The following is a 26,914-nucleotide window of genomic DNA, read 5'->3' as shown; positions in this document are numbered from 1 at the left end:
CTTTCTTCGGCGATGTCTATCATTGGGTTACTCAAAGATGGTTACCCTTTGTCACAACAATAGAATCTCTTTCTTTGGAGGCTGCCCCTACTTATCCTTTAAAACATTTGTTTTAATGGGTGAGGCTTGCTTTTCCCCAAAGATGGTTACTGCTTGTCGCAATAAGGGAATTCCTACTTGGGCAGTGCCCACCTCTTTAGACAAAGGTGAATGACTCTTTTGCCAAACACATAACTTTAACAAAAGAATTCTATTTCAGAACAACCCCTCTTCCATCCACGGACGGGGTACGGACTAGTCATATTCTTCTGCGGAAATTCTCTCTTATACCCAGGGTTTCTTCTGCCCGAAGCAGACCAGGGTGCATGCCCCCTGGGCTCCAGTCTTTCTTTCCGAATCACTCGCACTCATCGGGAAGGAGGACTGGGGGCGGAGGTGAATCTTGTGTGAACAGACCATTTAGGAATGGTATTTGACTATTTGCGATGCGAGATCCCGGAAATGAAAGTCAGTCTACGAGCTTGACCATCCTTCCTTCGTGTGGAAAACACATTACTCTAAAGAGTGAGGAGACTATCGCTCCCATGCAATAAATATAGTCACGTCCAAGGAGTAGGTTATAATCCAAGGGTCCTTGGACGACCATCATGTTCAAATTAACGGTCTTCCCTTTCAATGTAACAGGCACATTGGGGAGGATTCCTAATGGTCGACTGGTTCCTTTATCAAAACCTGAGAGATTTCTTAACTCAGGTAAAAGCGCCGGTGAACCCAGTGCTTTCCAAGCAATAGAGGAAAGGATACTCACAGACGCCCCTTCATCAATGATAGTACCAGCCATGATCATTATATAGATCTGGACAATGATTCTGAATGGTACACTGGCTGGTAACCGGGGTCTGCCTAGTTGATTCCAATCAAAAGATACAACCAGGTTGCTTGGTGGTGGGACCGAATATACGGCCGGATATGACCCTGATGATGTTCCTTCCTGCGATAAAGGAATGGGCGCATTGCCCTGACGCTCATCAGAGTCGGTGCTGATGAAAAGAACCTGGATGGTGTCATCCTTATTCTCTTCAGTGAGGGTGTCGCATGAAGATGACTCTTCGGCGACGGTGTCATTTGAAGATGAAACTTCAATGACAGAGTCATTGGACGATGAAACCTCTGAAGGAAGAACGGGTCAACTGCCGTTTCGACCTTTAGACTTTCGTCTGGTCTGGATTCAGTAGGTTCATTCTCAATGACCGACACTTCAGCTGACCACTTGGGCGGGTCAGCTGGATTTTCAACTATCAAGGGATTAGGCGCGAGTTTTTGGTATCCAGGAGGAAGTCATAACGGTGAAACCGGACGATCTTCCAAAACTCTCTTTGCCTCATCTAAGAATGGACATTTGTGGATGGCATGCTTGCCTTCACACAATACACAGGGTGATCTTGGTCTCCCTCTTCGTCCTTCACTCTCGCTAGTTGACGGACTGCAATCAACATGACTATCAGAGGTTGATGCTACCGGATTGTGCAACCTTGGGGACCAGTCCCTTAGTATCCGGGGAATACAAGGACAATCACGATGGAAGTGGGTCCCTTTGCAAATGACACATGGTGATTTAGGCCCGGTCGGTGTAGTGTGTGGGTTTTTGTCAGCTGTCTCCTGCTTGCCCCCAGTCGCCTTCGCCATAGGCTCCTTCTGCTTCTTTTCTTTCTTCTTCTTTTCCTTCTTCTCCTTGGGAGGCTGACTTTTTCCAACTCTACCTTGCGAAGATGAAGGATCAGAGGAAGTATTGTAAGAAGTGGAAGGCTGGTGGGTAGTTCTAGACTGTTCTGACTGTTGATTCGACTGCTCAGGATTAGTGGCGATCTGGACTACATTAGTTGAAAAGAGCCATACAGGGAGGCCGATTGTCAATCCTGGAAGTGACAATGTTGCCATATGAGGCGCACCAACATCTCCCCAAGAGGAGAAGGGATTTGGACTTCCGCCAAGGTTGCCTCCTTGGTTGGTGGGCTCCATACTTTTCAACTGAAAGATCAACGTGGGAATAACAGGTGATTTTGTTCCGCTTAAAATAAATTTTATTAACGACGCTTTCAGACACAAACTTGCTTTTTCATGTTTTAAGAGTCGAGAAAAAGCTAAAGATGACTCTAGTCGCCTTCGATGTTTTAACGAGCCCGAAGTGACAAATGCTCGGTTGGACTTTTTCAGTTATAGAGTTTGAAAAAGGCCAAAAGAAACTGCTCTGGAGATCTAGGCAGAGGGTGTGCCAAACCTTTCGCGAAACCACAGAATACGTTTTACGGTACGGGTGGTCGATCTTCGTGAATGCTGTGTTCACTGCATCGCGATCAGTAGGGCGGTCGACACGGCTTCCTATGGATAAAGGATAATTGCCTATAGGGGTCTCCCAATATATACGCGACGGTACGTGGGAGCACAAGTCCGTATTAGTGCCACCGACTCTCAGGAGGAATCACCCACCTTCGTAGAGATCGACAGTCACTATGTTTAACGACGCCGGAACACGTCTCTACCTAGACCTCTAGATGTTTGCGTTATGTTACAAAGCGTTGTTATGTAAATTGGATTTATTTTAATGTTGATCTTGCTTAGCAGTTTGCCTTTAAGGATCACCACGAGATGTATATATACAACTTCCTAAATGCAATCTAAGATGAGAAGCAAAACTTTTCAATCTTTCAACTTTGAAAACCTTAATCTACTGAGGGAAAAGAAAGACATAAACTTTTCACACAGATCATAGAACACACACTAAATGCACTTTTTCCTAAATCCACATGCAAACTGTCAATAATGCACATGCACAATGCAGATATTTCTTTTCTTTATCCTTAATGTTGATGTAAGACAAAAAGGAAACTGTTGTGTAACTTTGAATCTAATTTCAAGCGAAAGTAAACAAGCTTGTCCAAAATCAAAAGACACCTTAAGATCGACTTGTTTAGACACTGGAAATGTATAGATTCAAACCACAAGATGAAAAGCAAACAAACTCAAATAGCCATGAACAGTAATAAAACTAGCTCTTAAGATCACAAAGACACTTTCACAGTTCAGGATCTAAGAGGCCACAGCTATACTGGTTTGCTTTTCACAATGGGAAACTGTAACTGAAACAAGAAATACTGAAAGAACAATTACAGTTTCATCACACAACTGAGTCGGAATAATGTCAAGGAAAGTTGGTTTACAGCAAGTACAAATGACAAGCAATCAACAGCAAAATAACAGTGAAAACAGGGCCAAGACTCAGTGGGAAACCTCAGGAAGACATAGCCTAACTGGTTCAGCGCAGGCTCTGGTCTGTCAAACTGAATTTCAGTGCAGTTCCCGAAGGGAGTACCTGCGCTGAAATGCAGACTACCTTTGGACAGCCTGCACTGAGACACGAGAGTTGCGTTTACAAGGGTTTCCGGGTCATAAAAAGCTCAAAAATTCACTGTTTTTGCTGAAATAAAAAGCTATAGGTCAAGTACAAGCTAAGGGATGATCAAGAGGATGAAAAGCTATCACAAAGAGCACAAGAGTCTTTTGTAGATCAGCTCTTCAAATCATGAATCTGCTCAGAAAATGAGCAAGAGTAGCAGCCCCTCTACTTCGCTTTTGATATAGTCAAAAGCTTTTCGATTTGGTACTCTTTTCTTCAGGAAATGAATAGCAAAGATACTAAAAATACAATCAAACGGATACGATCCCCAGTGGAGTCGCCAGTTTGTTGTGGGGAAAAGTATCCGACTCGGAATGACCCTATCCCTACTCTAAGGGTGATAGTTCCTTAGCAACAACTGAAAGTAAAGCTTTGATATTTTTCCTTTATGAAAGTACAGAGAAGGAAGAAAAGATTGACCAACCGATGTCTTTCGCTTTTGTCGATCCTGTCTTCTCTCTTTGCCTCTTGTTCCTAGCTCCTTGCTCCTTTTGCCGGCCCAGCTACACAAAGATCCTGCAAAAACAAGAGAGGGAAACTACAAGAAACATGTACTCATAACTGATGCATGGATTAGGATGAATCAAATATACAGATGAAAACAATACATCATTGCAATACAAGTATATAGGAGAACACCAAAGCTTTATTGATAGAAGAAAAAGGTTCTGAGAAGGTTACAACCATAAATGGCTCCAATCCAGCAGCACCTCCCCAGCAGCAAGAAATCTCCTCTTCCCCTCTATAAAAGCAATCACCCAATAGCTCTAACTGTAAACCAACAGCACTTCCTTACTTTGCACAAAATTCCAGCCTCCCTAGATCTCATAGAAGAGCTCTATATATAGGGTAGAAGGAGAAAAGATGAGTCAGCTTGAGACTGACATAAAGCTGCCTTGTGTCCTCTCCCTCTTCAGTTAAACTTCAGTTCTTGAGTCCACTTGGAGATCCTTGCTTCCACATGGAGATCAAGTACCTCTTACTCATCATAGGGCGAATTCCTTGAACCAAGTGTCAGTTTGGAAGCTTCCTGGGCAGTTGACACCTTGTAGAATGACTGTGCCACTTGGCCAATCTCGCCCAGCGCAGGTAGCCTTCATTGGTTTTGACTTTCAGCGCAGGTACAAGGAGGAGCAGTTGACATTCAGCGCAGATGCTCAGTGGAGCAGCTGACATGATCCAAAAATAGCCTGTTTTTGAGTGTTTTCAGGTGGAGAACTGATGGGAAGTGCTGTGGTTTGTTGACCTTGTTCCTCTAGGGGTAAGAACAACATGTTTAGGGACTTTTGATCCCTGTAATTATCGACATTTCATGCTCCATGCTGTGAGGCACAAAAATGTCTATAACAATAGGAGAGATGTGTGGAGCAAGGTAGCTACACATGAAACAACGTTTCAGGTTTAAAGGATGGAATGAATGCTAAGGAATGAGAGGCAATCAAGAATCTCTCATTCAGCTTAACAGAAGGAGATAACAGAGCTCTACCCAGGGGCAGTAAAGAATCCCTAGATAATTAGCGAACACAGGTGAATTAGGGTAAATATGAGCCAAAAGGAATTCATATTCATTACCAATTCATTCAGATGAAAACATACAGAAACAGCAGAAATTGAGCATAGAGTGCTGTAAACAAATTCTAAGCTAATATTTCTTCCTGCTATTTAGATAGTGGTTAACAATAAAACAGAGGTAAGATGCACTTATTGTTCCAGGATGCAGCACATGAATTCCACATTCAGTCTTCAGAAATCAACACATCAGACAGTCATACTCCAAACTCTTCAGCGGTCTTTGATTATAGAAAAATTCTCAGGTATACAGTGTGAGTCTCTAGTGAGAATTATCAATCGACCAACCTTGAAACAATAGAGTGGGTTGTATATATAGAAGAAAGAAAAAAAACTCTTCAGAACTTCTTATTTACAGTTTGACCTAAACAAGTCTGAAAGAAAGATGATTACTTTAACCTAATCCTATTAGAAATAAATGCGTGAAAATATCTCAGGCTGCACTGAGGGCAGCCATATCAAAACTGAGTAAATTATGTTGTCCTCGGTGGCTTGGTGCAGTGTTTTCTGAAATAAATGAGCATGGGTTTCTACTTCTTTACTGTCTGGTGGCTTTGAATGCTTTAATTGTGATTTGAGGGCAAGGATGGGCTTACGCCTGTTGACGTGACTTTTTTGGGAACTCATTAATGCTCAGGTGCTTTGAGCCCCAAAAAGATCTTGGTTGATACTCTTTAGCTCTTCTTCTTGCTTTGATACTCTTTGACAATAAACTGGGCTACTGCTCTGATGTGTTGTGTGTTAAACCAACATTTAATGGCCGCTGTTCGGTCCTCGGTTTCCTTCAAAACTATCTTCTGCTCCTTTCTGAGTGCTTCGCGAAGAAAAATGGGTCATTCGGCGCCTTTCAGGCTTGCTGGGGGCTGTGTGATAAAAAGATTCCCCATTCTGGCCTAATTTATCCAGCTTTGCGCGCGCATCAAAAACTACCTCAGAAATTGATTCCGGGGCTCCAGAGTGCGATTTTCGCCCTTCGCGCCAAAATTGCTGATGATGTCAGCATGACAGGACCTTGTACGGCGGATGACGTGGCAGGATGACGTCAGCATGATGATGTCATCACATACGGAGGTGACGTGGCAGTACGGCAGGGGACACGGTGGCAGGACACGTGGCAGAGTGACTCAGCAGTACAGTTGCAGGAGGCCACGCAGGCAGATGACGTGTCATGGTGACTAGGCAGGGGGTGACGTAAGCGGGTGACGTCACTCGGCAGGAGGCGGTTTCCGATTTTGGGGCACACCACCTTTGGACAGAGGTGGTTTTGGGGGAGGGGTCTCCGCCATAGCCCAGAAGGCGATGCATGGCGGGAGTACGGTGGGAATACCACCCATCTCCCAGATGCTAACCTTCGGGCGGCTTGGAGATGGGAAGGCCCGCCCACCGTAGATCTGTGGGGCGGACGATCTGACGGCTGGTGGCGAAGGTGAGGTGGCGGAGGGATAAGGGGTGGGAATATACACGGAATATTCCAATTTTAATAATGCGCAGCAGTGGGTTAAAACTTAGGGAGCGGCAGAGTTTGAGGGTTGTATGGGTTTAATGAGCACGGGCAAATGTTTTTATGAACAAAACTTAGGGTAAGGGAGCCAAAAGTGGGTTTTTAAGGGTCTTAGGGCTAAGGGAGAGGTTGTTAGCATGACCAGGTGTCATCTAACTCCTGCTATGACACGGATGGTCTCAAAACAACCCCTAATGGACCATTTTTTCCCTGACTTAGAAGAAATATGGCTATAGTGTCAGGGAGGGGATATTTAATATTTTTGGGATTTATATACATAGTTTTAGCAGGGGAAGGGGATACAGATTAGGGATTTAGATAATACAGTCAGCAGTTAATATGGAGATGACCAGAAAGAGCTAAGTTAAGGGTCCTTAGGCTAGTTTTGGGGAAAAGAACTTGTAAATAAATGAAATCCTTGAGCGAAGCAGACCTTCACCAAGGCAGCTGATATGGAGAATGATGGAACTAAGAGGAATCAAGCAGATCTTGACCTCTTTGGGGAAGCTAGTAAGTGACTTGGGAAATTAGAAGAAGGGGAAGTTAGTTATGTCTAGCTCGAGCTCCTCCAGATAAAAACCTGCCTGATAACTGTGATCTGAAAAGACAAAAACACTTTGTAACACAAAATTGATCATAAATCATCATTCTGCAACCTCACAGTTACCTACCCGGCCTACTTACCTAACATTTTTTCTTCTTTTGATTTGGGTGCACTTAGATTTGCAGACCCAGATTTACAATTTTTATTTTAAATGTTTCCTATCTAAGTCTACACTTATTTCTGCCAGGGACCCAGATTAGGCAGTTTGGCTCCTTTTATTCTCTACCTATCTACATATCTGCCAAGATTAAACTGTTTGGACATATATCATTCTCTATATTCTAAAATAGGAAATTGAAACCTAGGGAGACCAAGATTAGACTGTTTGGACCTCCCTTTAAAAACTTTTCAAAACTGGAACAATTCATCAAAATTGGAATACAACAGTGGCATTTGGACTAGCACCCTTCATGGCTTTCTTCTTTGGTCTCTTATGGAAATATGGAACACTGCAGCTTGCAAAGTATGACATATTTGGCCTGTAAAAATGTCAATCATGAAAAATGAACACCTGTTGCAACAGGAGGCTAACAATATCAAGGCCAAGTACCATGGCAAACTCAGTAGGGTGTTTCCTTTTAAATTCCTGGAGGACTGGTATGTTCCACTCATGAAACTTATCATTAAATACTTTACATGTGAGGGTAGGTTCTCTAGACTTTATGCCTACCACATCATATTGCTCATGCACTTCACCAGGGTCAGAATGATGAGCATCCCTTATTTCATATGCAAAAACATAGAGAGGCTAACAGTGATTGCAAAGAGAAAACCATATCCACGGTGACTCAATAGCATTTATCATCTTTCTGTCATCAAAATTATTGTTTTGCATTAACTCACTCAGTTTTCAATGCCATGGGAAACTTTCATTGCCCATGAGTGATTCAAGGGGCCTCAAATATTTTCAGATCCCCAAGAGGAAGGTGAACCTTCCGGGCAAAAAAAGGAGCCTGAAAATAAAATAGAGGAGGTTCCTGTGTTTGCCACCTATGAGAGAGGCACAAGGAAGCTTTTTTTTGCTACCAAGAAAGTACTATCTTCACCGGGGGTGGAAGGGGTCTTGTTTTCTTCACCAAACCATAGGCAAATGCTATCTTCACCGGGGGTGGAAGGGGCTTTTCCTTCTTCTCCAGTTATACGGGTTGGCCAGCAGTCGAAGAGCAAAGATAAAGGGAAACAAAATATGCATGAGGAGAGCCCTCCTAAAGGGCAAGATAGAGAGTTTACTTTGATTGAGGAGGATGTTACTGATTTGGGCTCTCAATGCTCAAGACTCAAGGACATGATTATCAAAGAGAAGGAGGCTAAAATTCAAGCCTTATCACTTAACCTTGAGAGGGCCAAATGGATCATTAACTATCTTGAACAAGAAAACAAACAATTGACAGATAAGGAAGCTATTATGGAGCTGCAGATGATTGGGGAAGATAGGCAAGAGGCAAAGAAAACAAAGATCAAGATGACCTCCATTGAGCAAGAAATTGAGAATGACCGAGAAACATGGTTGGAAAGGGTGAACATTCTGATGAGCCCCAAAAATGGGTAATTATATGGGCTCATTTAGCCTCCTAATTCGACTTAATCCACCATTCTCATTATTTTATTTCATTTTTTTTATTACATTTATGCTAATAGAGTGAATTGGGTTAGTCATTATGCCAAAAATTCTAATGTGTGCAGCTCTGTATCAGCACATTTTCGAGCTTTGTCTTGTAGACAGTTTTTGGGATGTAACTATTATTTTTTTAACAATAAAGATGAATCCAGCTTTGCACCAGCTCTAATCTTTCTTAGGAGGTTGTAGCTCTTGGTGTTGGGCCCAACTCAAGTGCCAATACCTCCTTTGTGCACTTTTACGTGTCTTTGCTGCATTCATAGAATAATTTCTGTTATTTAGGTTAAAATCTTGCTTTGTTACTTAGGTTGTTTTGATGATTGAGATAGTTTTCATGCTTCAGGTTGATTTGATAGTTTGGTAACAGAAAAGATATGCAAAAAGGCCATCAGGCAATCCTTGATCTCATCTCTCCCTCCTTGGGATGATGAGCTGAGACCAAGGTATACTTGCTGCCACAAAAACACTGTTTTTGCCTCTTCATGCAATTGTTAGTGTTAGATTTTTAGTTAGGGAAGTCGATACCATTTGTACTTGCATGTTTAGAATCTATTCTTTCTTAGCTTCCATAGTTATATTACACGATTTTCTGCCAATAAACTTATGTTCATCATGTTTCTGGTTTTTAGGTTAAATTAGGTCAAAATAGCTAGATCTTTGGTTTTCCTAGTCTTTGTTGATCAGTTTTGGAAAATAGTGTGCGGAACACCTATGATACCTCCTTGCCTATCCTTCCTCCATAATTCAACCTTATCCAACCCCTAAGCCAAGATTCCTCCCCTTCATTTGCCACACTTTTCCAATTTTCCCTAATTTCCACATTCTTGTGCAACACTGCTCCCTCCATCCTTGCAAAAATCCAACCACCCTCATCACTCCTTAGCTTCATTTACCAGGTCCTAGACCCCTTAACATCTTTATCCATCCTTCATTTCCACTTTCCTACCATTTTTTCTAGCATCAACCCTCTAAAATCCTCTTTCGGCACTTCTTGTAGAACTTCCTGTAGAACATCCTGTAGAACCCCTGCAAACTTCCTATAGAAGTTCACGTGAGCAGTTTTTTGAGATTTGATCACTATGAAACTCTCTGGAAGGGTGCTAGGGACCCCTTATTCCCTCTTCTCACCTTCCCAACCTCCTTCAAGTGCCCACCCCATTTCCTTTCACCAATCAACCTCTGCACAGTCAAAAACAGTTAATGCACATGCATAATAATTCTGCCAACTTACTCAAAAATACAAAACGATGCTTTTTACATATTTTACTTCAGAAGTAGCTTATTCACATGCATTTTACCTTTCCAAGAGTTAATGGCATCTATTTCTGTAGCTTTCATCTCTTTTCTTGCACCAGTAGGGTTAGTCGGTAAAACTACGGTTTGTTAGGGTTTGCATTTCCTTTCAGCTTTCACCTTCTTTCTACAAGTAGATTAGCCTCTTTTGAGTTAGATTTCATAAATCATAGTTAAAAGCTTCTTCTAAGAGCTCATAGAAGTTGGCTTAAGCTCCTAGTGAACTTGTGCCAGCTGATCAAGTGACAGCTTGCAGTAAGAGCTAGTACTTGTGCATATAGCACCGTCGTTTCCAAGTTTGTTACGAACTACTAGGTTGATAAAAGTAAAGAAGGGAGCTCCAGGAGTTGCAGCATTATTGCTGCAATACTGGATCCCACCACATTCACCTTTAGAAGTTTCTTGAGAAAGCCAATAAAGAGAAGAGAATGCTGCACCATATGGCCTATCATTACTTCACCCGGAACAAAATCTGCAATGCAAGGACAAAGAGGCTAAAAGCTAAGTTAAGGAGAGCCTTGAGGGCCAAGAAAGAACATGATAAACTCAAAATCTTGGTTGAAGCTTCATTAGCTCAATAAAGCACTTAATGAGGTTGCCTCTTACCAAATTTGAGGAAATTTTGGAAATTATATATATATATATATATATATATATATATATATATATATATATATATATATATATATATATATATATATATATATATATATTTTGATTTTGCATTTTTGAAAATAGAAACATAGGAAATTGAATTGGTGCATCCTCTTGACAAATGTCTTATAGACTTGGATTTAGCATCAAAAAATAAGCAAACCCAAAAGTTTCGTCAGTTTTGGAGAGGATCTGGGCCGCCAAAAGGGAAACAAAACACCCAAAAAATGCCCTCTTTGCCACGTTTTGGACCCATAGGAAGTAGTCTTGGGAGAATCAGCCTTTTGAGGGTCAAATCAACTCCAAACCAGAAAATTCAAAGTGTTCCAGAAACTAGACAGGTAGAGATTTCAAACAAGCCATATTGGGCCTGATTTGGGTGAGTGGAAGGTCTTCAAAGGTAGCCTTGAAGGGGCACTACACATCAGGCTCAAGGTGCTGCACATCAGGCAGATTTTGTCAATTTTGCCTAAAACTCAAAATTTCACTCAGTTTCTTCAGTGGTTGACTTTTCTTCTTGTTTAGGTAAAAGATTGCATGGAAAATGATATATTTGATGTAAGTATAGATAAAAATCACCTCATAGGGTAGATACATCAAGTTCCAAGTGGTTTTGAGCTGTAATGAATTGGTTACCTAAGTTTTAGAGGCAAGCTATTCCACTGCCTACTTTTGTGTTCCTAGTTTAGATATGGTTGAAACCACCCCTTTTCTCATGGATTCGACCTTGATAGCTAGCATGACTAGTTTCCTTGCCTATATTATGTAATTTCTTAGTCATTTGTAAAGGTTGGACTTTGGTGGAAGTGGTGGCACTCATTGAACATTTGTATAAGCAGTTTGGCAAGGAATAAAACCAAGTTTCGTAGCTATTTTTGTGGGATTCTTGTGACAATGAGTTTATGTATTGTTTGTTCTTTGTAATGAGTTTTTCTTATGTTTTATATGTATCAAAATCCATCTTTCTGTTCTAAAACTAAATGAATCAAGGTGAATGGACAAAATACACTGATGTGCTTTGTCTTGGGAATGCATTTGGTTTTCAATGTTTTCAATTGTTTGAAGAGGATTCATATTTTCTTTATGCCTTCCTCAACTCCTCAGCTATCTTAATCTACCATTTTAATCCATTTCTAGTACATAGATCCTTGTCTACCTCACCCCATAGAACATGACTTAATATCTGAGTTGATTTCTCGGACCCAATTTGCCTTCTCCAATTGATCCAGCAACCAAAAACCTAAAAATAAAACCAGAAACGCTAAGCTACTATACCTAGCCTAAAATATACATTAAATTCAGTCATCTCAAGCCCTAATTGCCAATATCCTAATTGAGATTGACAAGGAATGAGCCATCTCCCGACCTGGTAGGGCTAGCTGCCAGGTTAAGCGTGGTTTGATGTTACCCTAGACCTGCCTTCCTTCAGCTTGAGGTAGATCCAGAAAATCCCTTTTGAGCCTAGTTGATCTAGTGTTTGCATGCTCCAAGCATCAATATTGGCCCACAAATGGTATGATATGCCTTCACAATAGACCATACCTCAAAAACATGATGTTCCTAACTCAACCCCACATCCCTATACTCCTCAAGGGCCCTTTCCTTCAACTAGTGCTCTCCTAACCCATTTCTGCCCGGAACCATTCCCTCAGGCCTTAACCATCTCAGAGTAGTTCCTTTAGGCTAATATCCTTTTGTTCATATATCGTTCTTATTTCTACCTCCTAGAGTTTATTCTACACATGTCATGGCTATGTTGAGTCTACCCAACATTACCATGGGCATCCCAGTTTGGCACATTGATCCTCCAGCAAACACTCCATCTAATCAGCTTAAACCTTACATGGCTTTGACCCTACTCCAACCTATTGTTCCTACCCTTGTCTTTGCTTCAAGTTCATAAAATCCTCAACAAGAACCTACTCTTGTTGCAAAAGCATCTATTGAGGGGGCCAAAGCTTAGAAAAAGGGAACTAAAGACAAGGCCTCCCCAACAACTCCAACTACTCCTATGATGCCAAAGCCCATTCCTCCTTGTGCCCTGTGTGATTTTACCAGTCATGGCACTAATAATTTTCCTAAACTCCCTCATGTTACAGATGTAGTCACTAACACCTTCCCTGATTCTAACATTTCTAAGGTCCAAGTCACATTACCTAATTCAACAAAGAAGAACAGATCGTTACACACACCTGACCCATGTGATTTGTCTAATAATTATGGTCACTATTTTCATCACTGTCCCTGTCTCAAATATTTTCATGATACACTTCAAGTGCTTTGCAAATTAGAGACTTCTCGTAGTGAGTCCACCTCTCCTCTACCTATAGATTCTGGTCCCACTCCTACACCAGAACAAGAGGTCTCTGAAACACCCATTGTCATCCCTCCCCTTGATGTTAAGATGACGGATAGTACCACTGATATTCTCGACCTTTCATCATCAATGAGATCGATGCATTGGAACTCCCCTGATGTCTCCTATTATGATTCTGCTGAACCTTCTTCGACGAACAACCCAGTCTTAACATTGATATATATTCCATCTACTTGTCATATGTATCAGACCCTTGATGATGTGTATGTGAACCTTATCTCTCATGAAGATGATTTGGGTAGCTCTTCTCCATCATGTGGTCCTTATTCCATTAGTCCACCCATCTTCCATTCTGATGAAGACACCATGGAAGCCATGACTACCTCTAGTTATCCTTGGCATGATATGCACCATCATGCATACTTCCTTCCACAACAAACGCATGATCAATATGTTGTGGACTCCAAAGACATCATCCATGGTGAGGTTGATTCATTCAAACAGCCCATACTTCGAACCCATTTATGTGAATCGAGAATTTCATTCCATTTTATTCATATATGTAGTGCCAAATGAGATTGTTAATCCACCATTTCCTTTCTCTAACTGTATATATCCACTCTTATCACAAGAAGACATCCATAACATAAGCAAATGGTGAACCACATCATCAACATGTGTTTGGAGTCCACTACTCTAAATACATTTGACCTTCTCATAGCATGGTACATACAAACTGGAGGGAACAATTTCCCTACATTTCCCCATCATCCTTTGGAGGATCTCATGCCGGTTGGGTCGAGATGCTTGAATCCCTTATTTGCGCATTTGGAACAGAATAATGCTCCACAAACTCCTCCTACTAGGGGGAATCATTCCCACCTTTGCATACCAAATTAGTCCCCTCCATCACATATGCTACAGGGAAGTATCCCATGCCTAGGGGAATGATGGTTCCCCCCTTTGCCACATTCTCACTTGATAAACGTAAGTCTCAACCTAGAAGTCATCGATCTAGGTATGGTCAATTATTCTTTCATTCCTTGGATATTTTGTCCTACCAACCTCTCCGGCGAGTCATATACACATCACATATCGTAGATGTTTGATACCATATATTCAAATATTATACTCTATGTGGTCCCACATTTACAACCTGGTCCCCATATTTAACCTGGTTGGCATGGATGATCCTAGACCTTCTCTTGTAGTTAATTGTCATATTCTTCTTTCCTTAATTCTTCACTAGGAACCATTCTTCCAAGAAGCATTAAGGCCATCATTAAACAAGTAAGGTCACCTAACTGAAAGTCGTAGATCCTAATTCCAATGGTTGGTTTGTCCACTACCATATCCACAAGATTTAGGGCCTTCTTTTCCTCTCGAAATTATCCACAACTCACCATGAAAATGAATTAGATTTGGAAGCAAAAGCCCCTTTATAGAAATACCCTAGTTTTTCTTTTGCCCATTGTGACCAAACCATAGTTCCATTCAATGAGCCATCAACATTGTTGGAAAGATATCACTGAATTCTACAACGGGTGTCTCTTTGTTTTTGGTAATTTTCACTTCACAAGGAATCCATTTTCTCTATTAGGTCTCACTTTGCTGCCTCTTAAAAAAAAATTTCTTCATTTGAGCCACACATACTATGGTACCAATTTACCTTGGCACTGATTAATAATGTGTCAATGTTTTCCATGAGTAACCGTCATTTACTCATGTTTTATGGTCCCCTTTGGGCCTCCCCCATGTGGTAGCATCATCGAGTCACCCTTGTTAAGAGCATCTGAGATGAGTCACCCTTGTATTTATGGAGTCTGTTTCAAGTCCCCTTATTTCCTGTTACATTGTTTCATACATCGTCATGTCACATCTCCCACATTGTAATTATATTTTTCCTCCGTCTACTCCTCTGTCTTTTCCAAACCCCTGTTTCAGTCATAGACCATCCCCTTAGGAATCGAGTCAGTTGCTCCCAAGTACACCATTCTTATTATGCTCTAACAAGGGAAGTCGTCAGTCCGCCACCCATATTATTTCCTTCCATCATCATCCTTGGTGTCAGTCCATCAGTCACTCTACTATGATCACTGTTGCCTTTGTTGAGGAATCATCATTGGCTTAACTCTGGCAAGCCCTCTTCTGTCGACCTCAATACATTTATTCTAGAAGAGTGGTCTAGAGGGTGGTGTACCTTAAATCCAACTTGCATATTTTTTCGATGCCTCAGATCAAGCAAAAGAACTCATTATTTCCCTTTGACTTTGTTATTTCTCACTTGCTCAACATCAAATCCTCACATGCAAGATATGGTCGGATTCATTTCTTCTTTCTCTCCGGTTGGTTCACGGTGTATATCCTCCTATTTTGATGTTTCTTGTTGCTTTTCTTCCTCCTCTTCACAATCTATGTAGAATAGTTTATTCCCAACACACTTATTACCTTTAGTTATGTTTGCTATCACAATTGTAACAAATCACATTTTCTATTTTTCCTTCAATTATTGTGGCATCAACCTTGTACGTTTTGGAAGGCTAGGAGGAGCAACACTTCCATCTTTATATTTGTGAGTGTTATAATTTCTTAATGTCATAATTTTTCTTTCAAATTTTATTTCCATCCCGAATGCCTTCTCCAATGAATCAAGTTCCCAAAGGTGAACATCATGTTGGATGTTATCCTTTAAAGTACCTATGAATACATCAATCTTATGATCCTCTAGAATACTAGTTACCCTAATATTCAATTTTTGGAAGTCCTCAATGTGCTCTACCATTGAACCTTTTTGTCTGAGATTGATCAATTGGATAAAGAAGGTGTTTCTCTTTGTATCCTCATAATGTGTTATAATTTCCTCCATAAAAATTGGCCAAGTGAAAAATGGTTTATGAGAAAAAAATCCATCGATATCATACAAATTGATTAGGTTCTAAATATAAATCTGCAATGATTACCTTTTGTGTGTGTTGCACATCATTTAGATCAAGATATTGCTCTTTTGTAGTTTCCATGTTACCGTATCCTTGCCATCAAACTTCCCCGTATATATTTTTGGAATGTGGTGGTTCTTAAATCCCACATTGGAGTCTCTAAAATCATAATTCATACTCCTTTTTTCCTCATCATTATTATCATGGATTACATTGCCACCACCGGGAGGCCTTCCTTGCAACAACTTTGTAAAACCTTCCTTCAAACCTTCCATGTCTGCTTTTAAACCTTACATATCCCATTTTAAATCATTCATGTATCATTTTATTTTTTTCTCTAAATTGTCCATGTTAAAATTCATCACTCCCAATTCATTTTTGGTTTCTCTTAAAAAAATTTGCACTTGTGTTGTGGGGAAAAATGCCTATGCAGGACAATCCTATCCACCTAAGGTGTGACAGTGCCTTAGAAACAAACAGATACAGCTATTCTGGTTTCTTCCTTTATGAAATGTGAAAGAGGGGAGATCGATAGACTTACTGTTGTCTTCCGTTTGTCCCTCGATCTAGATCCTCTTCTCTTTGGGTGTTCACAGCTACTTGCCTCCTCGCTTGCTCAAGAGAACAGCTACTTGATTCCCACGAGATCATAAGAGAATAGCTACCTGTGACAAGAGAACAGCTACTTGCGACAAGAGAAGAACACAACACAAAGGCATATATTCATATTCATAAATGATTCAGGATTAGAAGTAAATCAAATACACTTATGCAATCATACAAATACACCAATATATAGGAGAAAACCAAGATAGCTTTATTGATTGATAACAAGGTTCAGGAAGAGATACAACCCAGAGGGCTCCAATCCAGCATCTCCTTCCCAGCAGAATGGAATTCCTTCTTCAGCTCCCTTCAAAGCATTAAGCACCCAATGTTTCCAGTCTCAAACCAACAACAATTCTTTGCAATAACAAAATTCCAGCCTCTAGATCTCATGGAGGAGAGATCTATATATAGTTATTTTGGAGAGAGGATGAGTCAGCTTGAGATCTGACTAGTGTCCTCTCCCTCTCTCAGTTCTTGAGTCCACTTGGAGGTTCTTGCTTCCACTCGGAGATTTGGAACCTCTTACTCATCACCAGTCGAATTCCCTGAGGCAAGTGTCATTTTCGAAGCTTCCTGAGCATTGACACCTTGAGGAATGACTCTGCCACATGTCCAAACTTGCTTAGTGCAGGTGGCTAGTGTTGGAGTTGACATTCAATGCAGGTAGCCAGTGTAGCAGTTGACATTCAGCGCAGATGCTCAGTGGAGCAGTTGACATGATCCTGAATTGACTTGTTTTTGAGTGGTTTCAGGTGGAGAACTTCTGTGAATTGCTGTGGTTAGTTAGCCTTGTTCCTCTAGGGGTAGGAACAACATGTTTAGGGACTTTGGATCCCTTATATTATGGACATTTCATGCTCAATGCTGTAAGGCACAAAAATGTCTATAACAACTTGGTCCTATAACTTCCATATATCATGTTGAATTCCTTCCTCTTCTTCATTCGTCGTATTCGAGATTTCTGGTTGCTTACTGGGTGTGTAATTTTTTTTTTGAGGTATATTAAAATGAAATAATGATATCTATGATTATGTATTCCCTTTGAATCACTTCAAACTGATTATTCATAAAAAAGTTATGCAAATTAAAATATATTAACATTCATCACTCCCAATATTCATCACTCCCAATTCATTTTTGGTTTCTCTTAAAATTTTTTGCACTTGGTCCTATAACTATATCATGTTGAATTCCTTCCTCTTCTTCATTCGTCGTATTAGAGATTTCTGGTTGCTTACTAGGTGTGTAATTTTTTTTTTGAGGTATATTAAAATGGAATAATGATATCTATGATTATGTATTCCCTTTGAATCACTTCAAACTAATTATTCAAAGAAAAGTTATGCAAATTTATATATATATATATATACACACACACTTTTTTCCTTCTTGTTTGGAGCTAGATGTTGAAACTGTTGTATCTCTATAATTTCAGCTCCCCATGATCTAAAATTAGGTCTTGGGGTATCCCCTTGAGTCTTCTTTGCAATTCCACAAGTCAGACCAAATTTTGATTCTTCAAGATAAAGCTATTCCCAATCTCCCATGATGACATCATTATGGATTGGTTCGGTAGAACGAAGTTGTATGGGATGGCATGTATTTTTGTTTAAACATTTGGCCCTAAAATTACTATATAAAAAACTATAGCCTATGTTATTTCAGCCACTTTTTACAGAATTCAAATTCGATGCCTGAAACTAAAGTTATCACAATTTTCCCTAGGTCTCCTATTTGACATGGAATTATGGAACCTGCAAAAACCCTAACTTCCCAGGATCATATATCCAAAAATATAGTGAACTAAGATCGAAATTTAGTATACGAATTTCATACACATTTTGGGTCAATGTGGTTAAAATTTTTATTTTTGAAGCTTTATAAAAAAAAATATAGCGAAAATTCCAAAATGATCTATTTGAAGAAGTGAAATCCTAGAATCCAAAGCTCTGATACCAATTGTTATGAAAACAACTCATAGAAAATATATATCAATGAATTAAAAATCATCCACTTCAAGGGGGAAACCTCCTTTACATTACATAAATAAGTAATTATTGGGTGATTTGAATGATAAGACCTCCTTGGGATAGATAGTAGTAAAAGGGGTCACAATATAATAAAGCCTACGTAACAATAATAATGTAAGGGCACAACAATAACAATAGTGAGATTCAATGGGGCACAAAATTAACAACATGGGGGATACATGGGAACAAAAATAATAATAGGGGGATAAACTAATAACAATAAGCGGAATACACTAGTATTATAGGGACCTAACATAATGGAGCAGGAAGGACAGGTAATTTGTTATGAATTAAGGAAATTGAATGAGCATGAGGTAAATTACGTGATTCATGATGTAGAGTTGACTTCCATCATTCATTCATTAAATATGTGGAGGAATTACCTCCTTAGCAGGAAATTTACACTCATGACAGACCATATTGGGATCAAGTATTTTTTTGAGAAACCCAAGTTTGATGCAAGATAGGCTAGATGGTTGGCCATACATAACGAGCTTAAATTTGAGATCAAGTACATCAAAGGAAAAGAGAAAATGGATGATGACACACTTAGAAAGAGGATTAAAGTGAACCACTTGGCATCTATCATCTATTACGAAATGGACCCGGTAGAAAGGGTCACCAATGCAGGACAACATGATGACAAATATTAGCAAATGAAATAAAAGTTGCAAAAAGATAGTGGGGATCTCATTGATTACGACCTAATTAGATTCAAGAAAATAATTTATATGTCTAATAATGATGAATTGAAGAGGCTCATAATGAGAGAGTTCTATGTAAATCCATATTCGGGCAATTCATGTTACCAAGATATTCTCACAACCATTAAAAGGTTATAACATTGACCAAATTTGAAGAACGAAGTAGTTGATTTTGTTGCTAAATGCATCAAATGTTAGTAAGTGAGAGTGGAATGCAAGCATCTAACAGGTTTATTGCAACCCATTCACATTTCAGAATGGAAATGGGAAGTGATATCCATGGATTTCATCGTAGTTCTACTAAAAAACTCGAGGAGGCATGATACAATTATGGTGGTGATTGACAAGCTGGGTAAGGTGGCTCATTTTGTGGTGGTTAAATCTACCAATTCCATTAGTGAGGTGGCCTAGGTTTTCATAAAAGATATTGCGAGGTTGCATGGGATTCCAAGGAAAATCATCTGAGATAGAGATGCTAAGCTCACTTCAAGATTTTGATATTGTTTATAGGTTTGTGGATAGAGTTGGCATTCAATACAACATATCATCCATAGATAGATGGGGAAATAGAGAGGACAAATAGGATCATTGAAGACATGTTGAGGATGTATGTGATGCATAATCCCAAGAAGTGAGAGGAGTATCTTGCACTTGTAGAGTTTGCATACAACAATGGGTACCAAGAATACATAAATATGAGTCCATTTGAGATAATGTATGGGAGGAGTTGCAATACTCCTATCAGCTGTAGGGATATAGTGAATATAATCCTTAATCAACTTGACATTCTCAAGGAAATGGAGCAATACATTTAGTTCATTAAGCAAAATTTGAAGGTGGAAAAGGATAGGTAAAAGAGCTGTGCAGATTAGCATAGGGTTAATAAAAAATTCCAAGTTGGGGAACATGTTTACTTGAGAATCAAACCCAAGAAGAGTTCCTTAAAGATTGGGTCAGGGTTTAAGTTGGAAACATGGTATTGTGGGCCTTTTTAAATATTTGAAAGGATTGGACCAGTGGCCTATAGGATGGCTTTACCTCCATCAGTTAAAGTGCATAATTTTTTTCACGATTTTTTGCTTAAAATATATGTAAAGGATTATAATCATGTGATTGATTAGTGTGTTCTGTAGGTGGAACCAGACGGAGAGTCCCAACATGAACCACCTTGCATACTAGATGCTAGGAATCTCACACTCTAAAATCAAGCAATAGAGAAAGTCAAAGTGTAGTGGAAGAACTTTGGGCCCCAAGAAGCAGCTCGGGAAATGGTTGACTCCATGAGGATAACATTGTATATTTTAACCTCATACATAAGTTACCTACATATGAATTCTAAAAGAAAAAAATAAACAAGGTGAGAGCATAAAACATAAAACAAATATACACAAAGATTTTCCCCTGGATCCCAAATCAGGACTACTAGATTGATTTTTCATCCATAAGCCGCAATCCATTAACCCTGGATTAGAACATAACCATAGTTTCCTTGACTGGATCTACAAAATACCATGGACCGAAAACCATTGCGCCCAAAACCATATGCGAAAACCATGGAAAAAACCATAGGTAGGTTCACCCACGTAATATAGGGTCCAAAATAAAAAAATCCTAAGGCGCTTCCCTAGACCTCATAGAGGGGGGCTACTGCCCCCTTCAAACCCCCCCTACATGGGGGGCTGCTGCCCCCCTTGTCACCGCCCCACTACACATCGATGAAATGAAGGGGGGATTGTTATAGACATTTTGGTGCCTTACAAATCTAAGCATGAAATGTCCATAGTCCAAGGGATCCAAAGTCCCTAAAAGTGTTGTTCCTGCCCCAAAAGGAACAAGGTCAACCCATGACAGCTTCTCCCAGAAGTTCTCCACCAGAAACTGCTCAAAACTAGTCAAATCAGGATCAATTCAAAAGCTCCACTAGCTGCCTCCGCTACAAAGCACCCAAATACACTGGCTAGGTGCGTTGCAACGCACTTGAATGCACTACCCAGGTGCGTTGAGCGGGAATGACAAGTGGCAGAGTCATTCAACGAGGTGGAGAGACAATGGAAGCTTCCAGAATCTTCTCCAATGACACTTGCCTCACTGAATTCGACCAGTGATGAGTAAGAGGCTCTCAGTCTCCAAGTGGAAGAAAGAACTGATAGAGAGAAGCCACAAGTCAAAACATAAGCTCACTCATCCTCTCTACTTACATCTATATATGGATCCCTCATCCCAGAGATCCAGAGGCGGGAATTTTGTACTTTGCAGAGAATTGCTGTTGGTTTGAGATTGAGATTAGTACATTGGGTGATTTATGCTTTGTTGGAGGAGAGGAAGGGATTCCTTTGCTGGGAGGTAGATGCTGGATCGGGACTCACTTGGTTGTATCTCCTCTTGGACTTTCTTATCATATCAATAAAACTATTTGAGTTTCTTCTACATGCTTGTATATCAGTGATACTTTGTTATATTTGCATGTTTAGCTTAATCTGATCCTGAGCTTTTTATGAATGTAAATCTATATCTTCGTGTAGTTTCTCTCTTCTATGATCTTGCAGGAATTCAGTGAAGCTGGGCCGGTAAGGGAGCAGGGAGCTGGGAGCTATTGAAGAGAGGAGCGATTGGATCAACAAATTAGCGAAAGACACAGGTTAGTTACATCCTTCCTCTTCATTTACATTTCATAAAGAAGAATACTCAAGTAGTTTTCCTTGTTTGTTGCTAAGGCACTATCACACCTTAGAGTGGGATAGGGGCGTTCTGAATAGATACTTTTCCCAACAACAAATTGGAGACTCCGCTGTCGATCATATCTAGTTAGTTTATTTGTGTTTCTATTGTTGTTCTTCTCATAAACTTAGGAGTGGCGAATCGAACTGCATTTGCCACTTACAAATGCAAAGTAGAGATCTGCTACTCTGGTCCATTCGCTGGGCCTGTTTATGATCTGAACAGCTGATCCACAAATGCTCTAATTTCCCTTTGTGATAGCTCTTAGTCCTCCTTCAAATCATCCCTCTAATTGTACCTTATTGATAGCTTTTATCCGGCAAAAAACCATAGATTAAACTGCAAACCGTGACCCAGAACCCAGAGAAAATTCTCGTTTCTGCTTCAGCGCAGGCTCTGTGAAGAGGTTCTGCATTTCAACACAGGTCCCGAGAGGCTACCTGCGCTGCAATTCAGTTTCTCTGTGCAACAGGTGCGCTGAGCAGCCTTTGCCTTGTGCAGCTGTGGTTCTTTGCTTCATTTTTTTCAGTTTTATCTCTGATTTTTGCAGCCTGTTATCAGTGTGTGTACCTATCTGAAAACCCCTTTTCTTTGCCTTAATTCCGCCTCAGTTGTATAAAAGAAACTGTATTTTTTTTTGTGTATTTGTTACATCATTTGCAGTTTCCCATTACAAAAGTAAACTAGTCATACTGTCGCCCTTAGATCTAGACCTGTCGTAAGTGTCGTTTTGATCTTAGGAGAAGGTTTGTTTGCTGTTGACAGTTGATTGCACTTTTACTTTTGTCTTTTGGTTTGAATTTGTGAATTTCTAGTGTCGAAACAAGTGTTTACTTCAAAATCATAAAGTGTCGTAATCGTCTTTTTGATTTCGAAAAGAAGCTTGTTTGTGTTTTTCACTTGAAATCGGATTCAAATTTGTACAACAACTTTCTTTTTAGGCATCAATATTAAGAAAGTGAAAACAAATACATGCATTTGTGCATTTGCATAATGAAAGTTTGTATGATTTGATTTAGGAAAAGTGCATTTACAGTGTGCTCTATGTTCTTTGAGAAAAGATTATGTCTTGCTTTTCCCCTTGTAGCTAGGATTTTCATTGTTGAAAAGAGATAAAAGCTTTCTTATCATCTTTAGATTGCATTTAGGAATTGTATCTACATCTCGTGGTGATCCAAAAAGGCAAACTTCTAAGAAAGATCAACCTAAAATAAATTGAATGAACTTAACAACGCATTGGAACTTAATGCACAACATAGAGGTCTAGGCTAGAGACGTGTTCCGGCGTCGTAAAACCTGGTGACTGTCGGCCTCACTGATGGTTGGGTGATTCCTCTTGAGAGACGATAAGTGCCAGTACGGATTGTGCTCCCACGTACCGTCGAGTATATATTGGGAGACCCCTATAGGCATAAAACCTTTATCCATAGGAAACCGTGTCGGCCGCCTACTGATCGCAATGCACTGAACACAGCATTCGGGAAGATTGACCGCCCGTACCTTAAAAAGTATTCTGCGGTTTTGCGATTGGTTTGGCACACCCTCTACCTAGAACTCCAGAGCAGTCCCTTTCGTTCCTTTTCAGACTCCTTAACGGAAAAGGTCCATCTGAGCACTTGTCACTTCAGGCTCATTAAAAATCGAAGGAGACTAGAGTCATCTTTTTCTTTTTCTCGACTCTTTAAAATTGAAAAAGCAAGTTGTGTCCAAGCGTCGTTAAAATTTATTTTAAACGGAATATTCATACCCTTTTTCCTGCGTTGATCTTTAGGTTGAGAAAATGGAGCCTACCAACCAAGGAATTCCCCTTGGTGGAAATCCTAGTCCCTTCTCCTCTTGGGGAGATGTTGGTGCGCCCCATATGGCCACATTGTCGCTTCCAGGACTAACAATTGGCTTGCCGGTCTGGCTCTTCTCAACCAATGTCGTTCAGAACACCACTATTCCTGAACAGTCGAATTAGTAGTTAGACCAGTCCAGAGTTACCCACCAACCTTCTACCTCCTCTAATTCTTCCTCTCCTCCTTCCTCTTCGCTTGATGGGGCTGGCAAAGCCAAAAGTCAAGTTCCTAAGGAGAAGAAGGAAAAGAATAAGAAAGAGAAGAAGAAGAAGGAGCCAAAAGCGACTGGGGGCAAATGAGTGTCGTCTAACGGATATCAACACACTGCACTGACCAGGCCTAAATCGCCATGTGTCATTTGCAAGGGAGACCACTTTCACAGAGATTGTCCCTGCATCCCTCGGATACTAAGGGACTGGTCTCCCCGTTTGCACAATCCGGTGGCGTCAACCTCTGGTAGCCATGTTGAAAGCACACCGTCAACTAGCGAAAGTGAAGTCCCGAGACAAAAAGGGAGAACTAGATCTCCTTGTAAACTGTGCGAAGGCAATCACGCCATCCACCGTTGTCCCTTCTTAGACGAAGCTAAAAGAGTTTTGGATGATCGTCCGGTTTCACCGTTACGACTTCCTCCTGGATATAAAAAACTCTTGCTGAGTCCTTCGTTAGTTGAAAATCCAGCTGGCCCGCTCAAGTGGTCAGCTGAAGCGCCGATCATTGAAGATGAACCAGCTGAATCCATACCCGACGAAAGTCAAAAGGTCGAGGTGGTAGTTGACCTGGTCTTGCCTTCAGAGGTTTTATCTTCGAATGATACAGTCACTGAGGAGAATAAGGATGACACCGTCCAAATTCTCTTCATCAACACAGACTCCGACGAACACGGGGGAAACCTACCCATTCCTTTATCGCAGGAAGGAAGTTCGTCAGAGCCGTACCCGACCGTCTACTCGGTCCCACCTCCAAGCAACCTAGTTGTCTCCTTCGACTGGAATCAACTAGGCAGACCCTGTTTACCAGCAAGCATACCATTCAGAATTATCGTCCAAATATACAGAATGGTCATGGCTAGTACCATCATAGATGAGGGGGCTTCTGTGAGTATCCTTTCCTCTACTGCTTGGAAAGCACTTGGTTCACCATCGCTTTTGCCTGAGATGAGAAATATGATAGGCTTTGATAAAGGAACCAGTCGACCTTGAGGGATCCTCGCCAATGTGCCCATAACATTGAAAGGGAAGACCGTTCAAATGAACGTGATGGTCGTTCAAGGACCCTTGGATTATAACCTACTCCTTGGATGAGACTATATTTATTGCATGGGAGCCATCGTCTCCTCACTCTTTAGAGTAATGTGTTTTCCGCACGAAGGAAGAGTGGTCAAGCTCGTGGACCAGCTTTCATCTCCCGGATCACGCATCGCAAATAGTCATCTACCATCCCTAAATGGTCTCTTCACGCAAGAAATGTCTCAACCCATGGTCCGTCCTCCCGATGAGCGCGAGTAATTTAGAAGGATATGACTGGAACCCAGGGGGCATGCGTCCTGGTCTGCTTCGGCAGGAAAACTTTGGGTATAAGGTAGGTTTCCGCGGGAGAATATGACTAGTCCGTACCCCGTCTGTGATTGGAAGAGGGGTTGTTCTGGAATAAGATTCTCTTGTTAAAGTTATGTGTTTGGCGCTCGTTGTCACTCACCTTTGTTTATCTCGGTAGACGTCGCCGAAGAAGTGTTTTGTTTGAAAGATTAATAGAACAATCTTTGGGTAACCTGAAAGAGGTAGGCCTCTCTCGGTAAAACAATTGTTTTGGTGGAAGTGAAGTAGAGGTAACCTTCAAACTCTGTTTTATACCTGGGGGCATGCAAACCTTTTGGAGTGCAAGCAAGGGGCGGCTATTTATTTTTTAATTTTTTAGGACCTCTAACCCTTTAAACTCGTAGGATTAGTCGTTTCCGAACTTGCATAACGAAAGGATGTGGGGCATAGCTTTGTAAGGCGCAAGCTCCATAAAAAATGGAATCTTACATGAGACATTCTTATCATATGACTGGATTAATCGAGCAGTTTTAGCGCATAGTTCATGCTCGTTAAAAAATAAACATAAGACCGAGCAAGTGTTTCAATCTGCGTTTAAGCTCGTTAAAAAATGAACTATCCTCTGGTAAAAAACCACCGTGAATGTAACATTATCAGCCATTAAAGCCTTGGTCGTGTTTGCACCGTCACCTCCACTTTTCCATTGGCCGATCATTCACCTCCATTTGATTGTTTACCCATTTTGAGGAACAGCTGTGAAGAGTGATTTCACTAGCCATCCTTGTGACACTGCCGTGCTTGGAAAATTCCAACCCTTACCTGGAATCAGCTGCTACCCATTTTATCACTCGTTTCTCAAAAGACGAGTCTTATTTAAGCTCTTTTCATCTGACTCATAAAATATGAAAAGATTTCCGAGTTTTGGCCTTCCAGCTCGTTAAAGCGATAGGAAGAGATATCCCTCCTCTAGATTTTAATCTTTTTGGTCCTGAGGGATTATTGCACAAAAAGATCGAGCGCTTGTTTTGTTCGGCTCGTTAAAACTATCTAAAATTCATCCCTTCTGTATTGTTTTATACTTTTTCGGACTTAAGGGATTAGATGACGAAAAAGGACTTCCGGAGTTAACTTTACGTACCTTTTCAGACTCTCTAAAAATGAAAAGGACCGAGTTATATTTGTCGTTAGACTCGTTAAAAAGATTAATAGCGACAAACTTGTCTTTAGACGAGAACGAGTTTCACTATCGCTAGGCTCGTTAAAACATAGCGATGGGTTTGCCCGAAGGGAAAATTATAGAACAAGCATATGTTATCCTCCTCAAGCTTGACAAAAATAAAGAGGTACTGGTCAGCAATGACTGGGGAAAAATTGGGAAGAAACTCAAAGAACCTTTATTGGTAGCAAGTCGCTCTTGAACATGACACTTCCACTCCATGCCTCAGTCAGGTTGGGTTGTTTCATTCAACGGTCACATCACCATAGTCTCGCCATACCATCCACCTTTGGGGTAAATGCTACTAATCCA

The sequence above is a fragment of the Pinus tabuliformis genome, chromosome 2_2 (genome assembly GCF_031772625.1).
Source record: "Pinus tabuliformis cultivar Carrire ecotype Pingquan chromosome 2_2, CPIR1, whole genome shotgun sequence".
NCBI classification, from domain to species: domain Eukaryota; kingdom Viridiplantae; phylum Streptophyta; class Pinopsida; order Pinales; family Pinaceae; genus Pinus; species Pinus tabuliformis.
The sequence above is the reverse complement of the archived record's forward strand: the minus strand, read 5'-3'. Positions refer to the sequence as shown.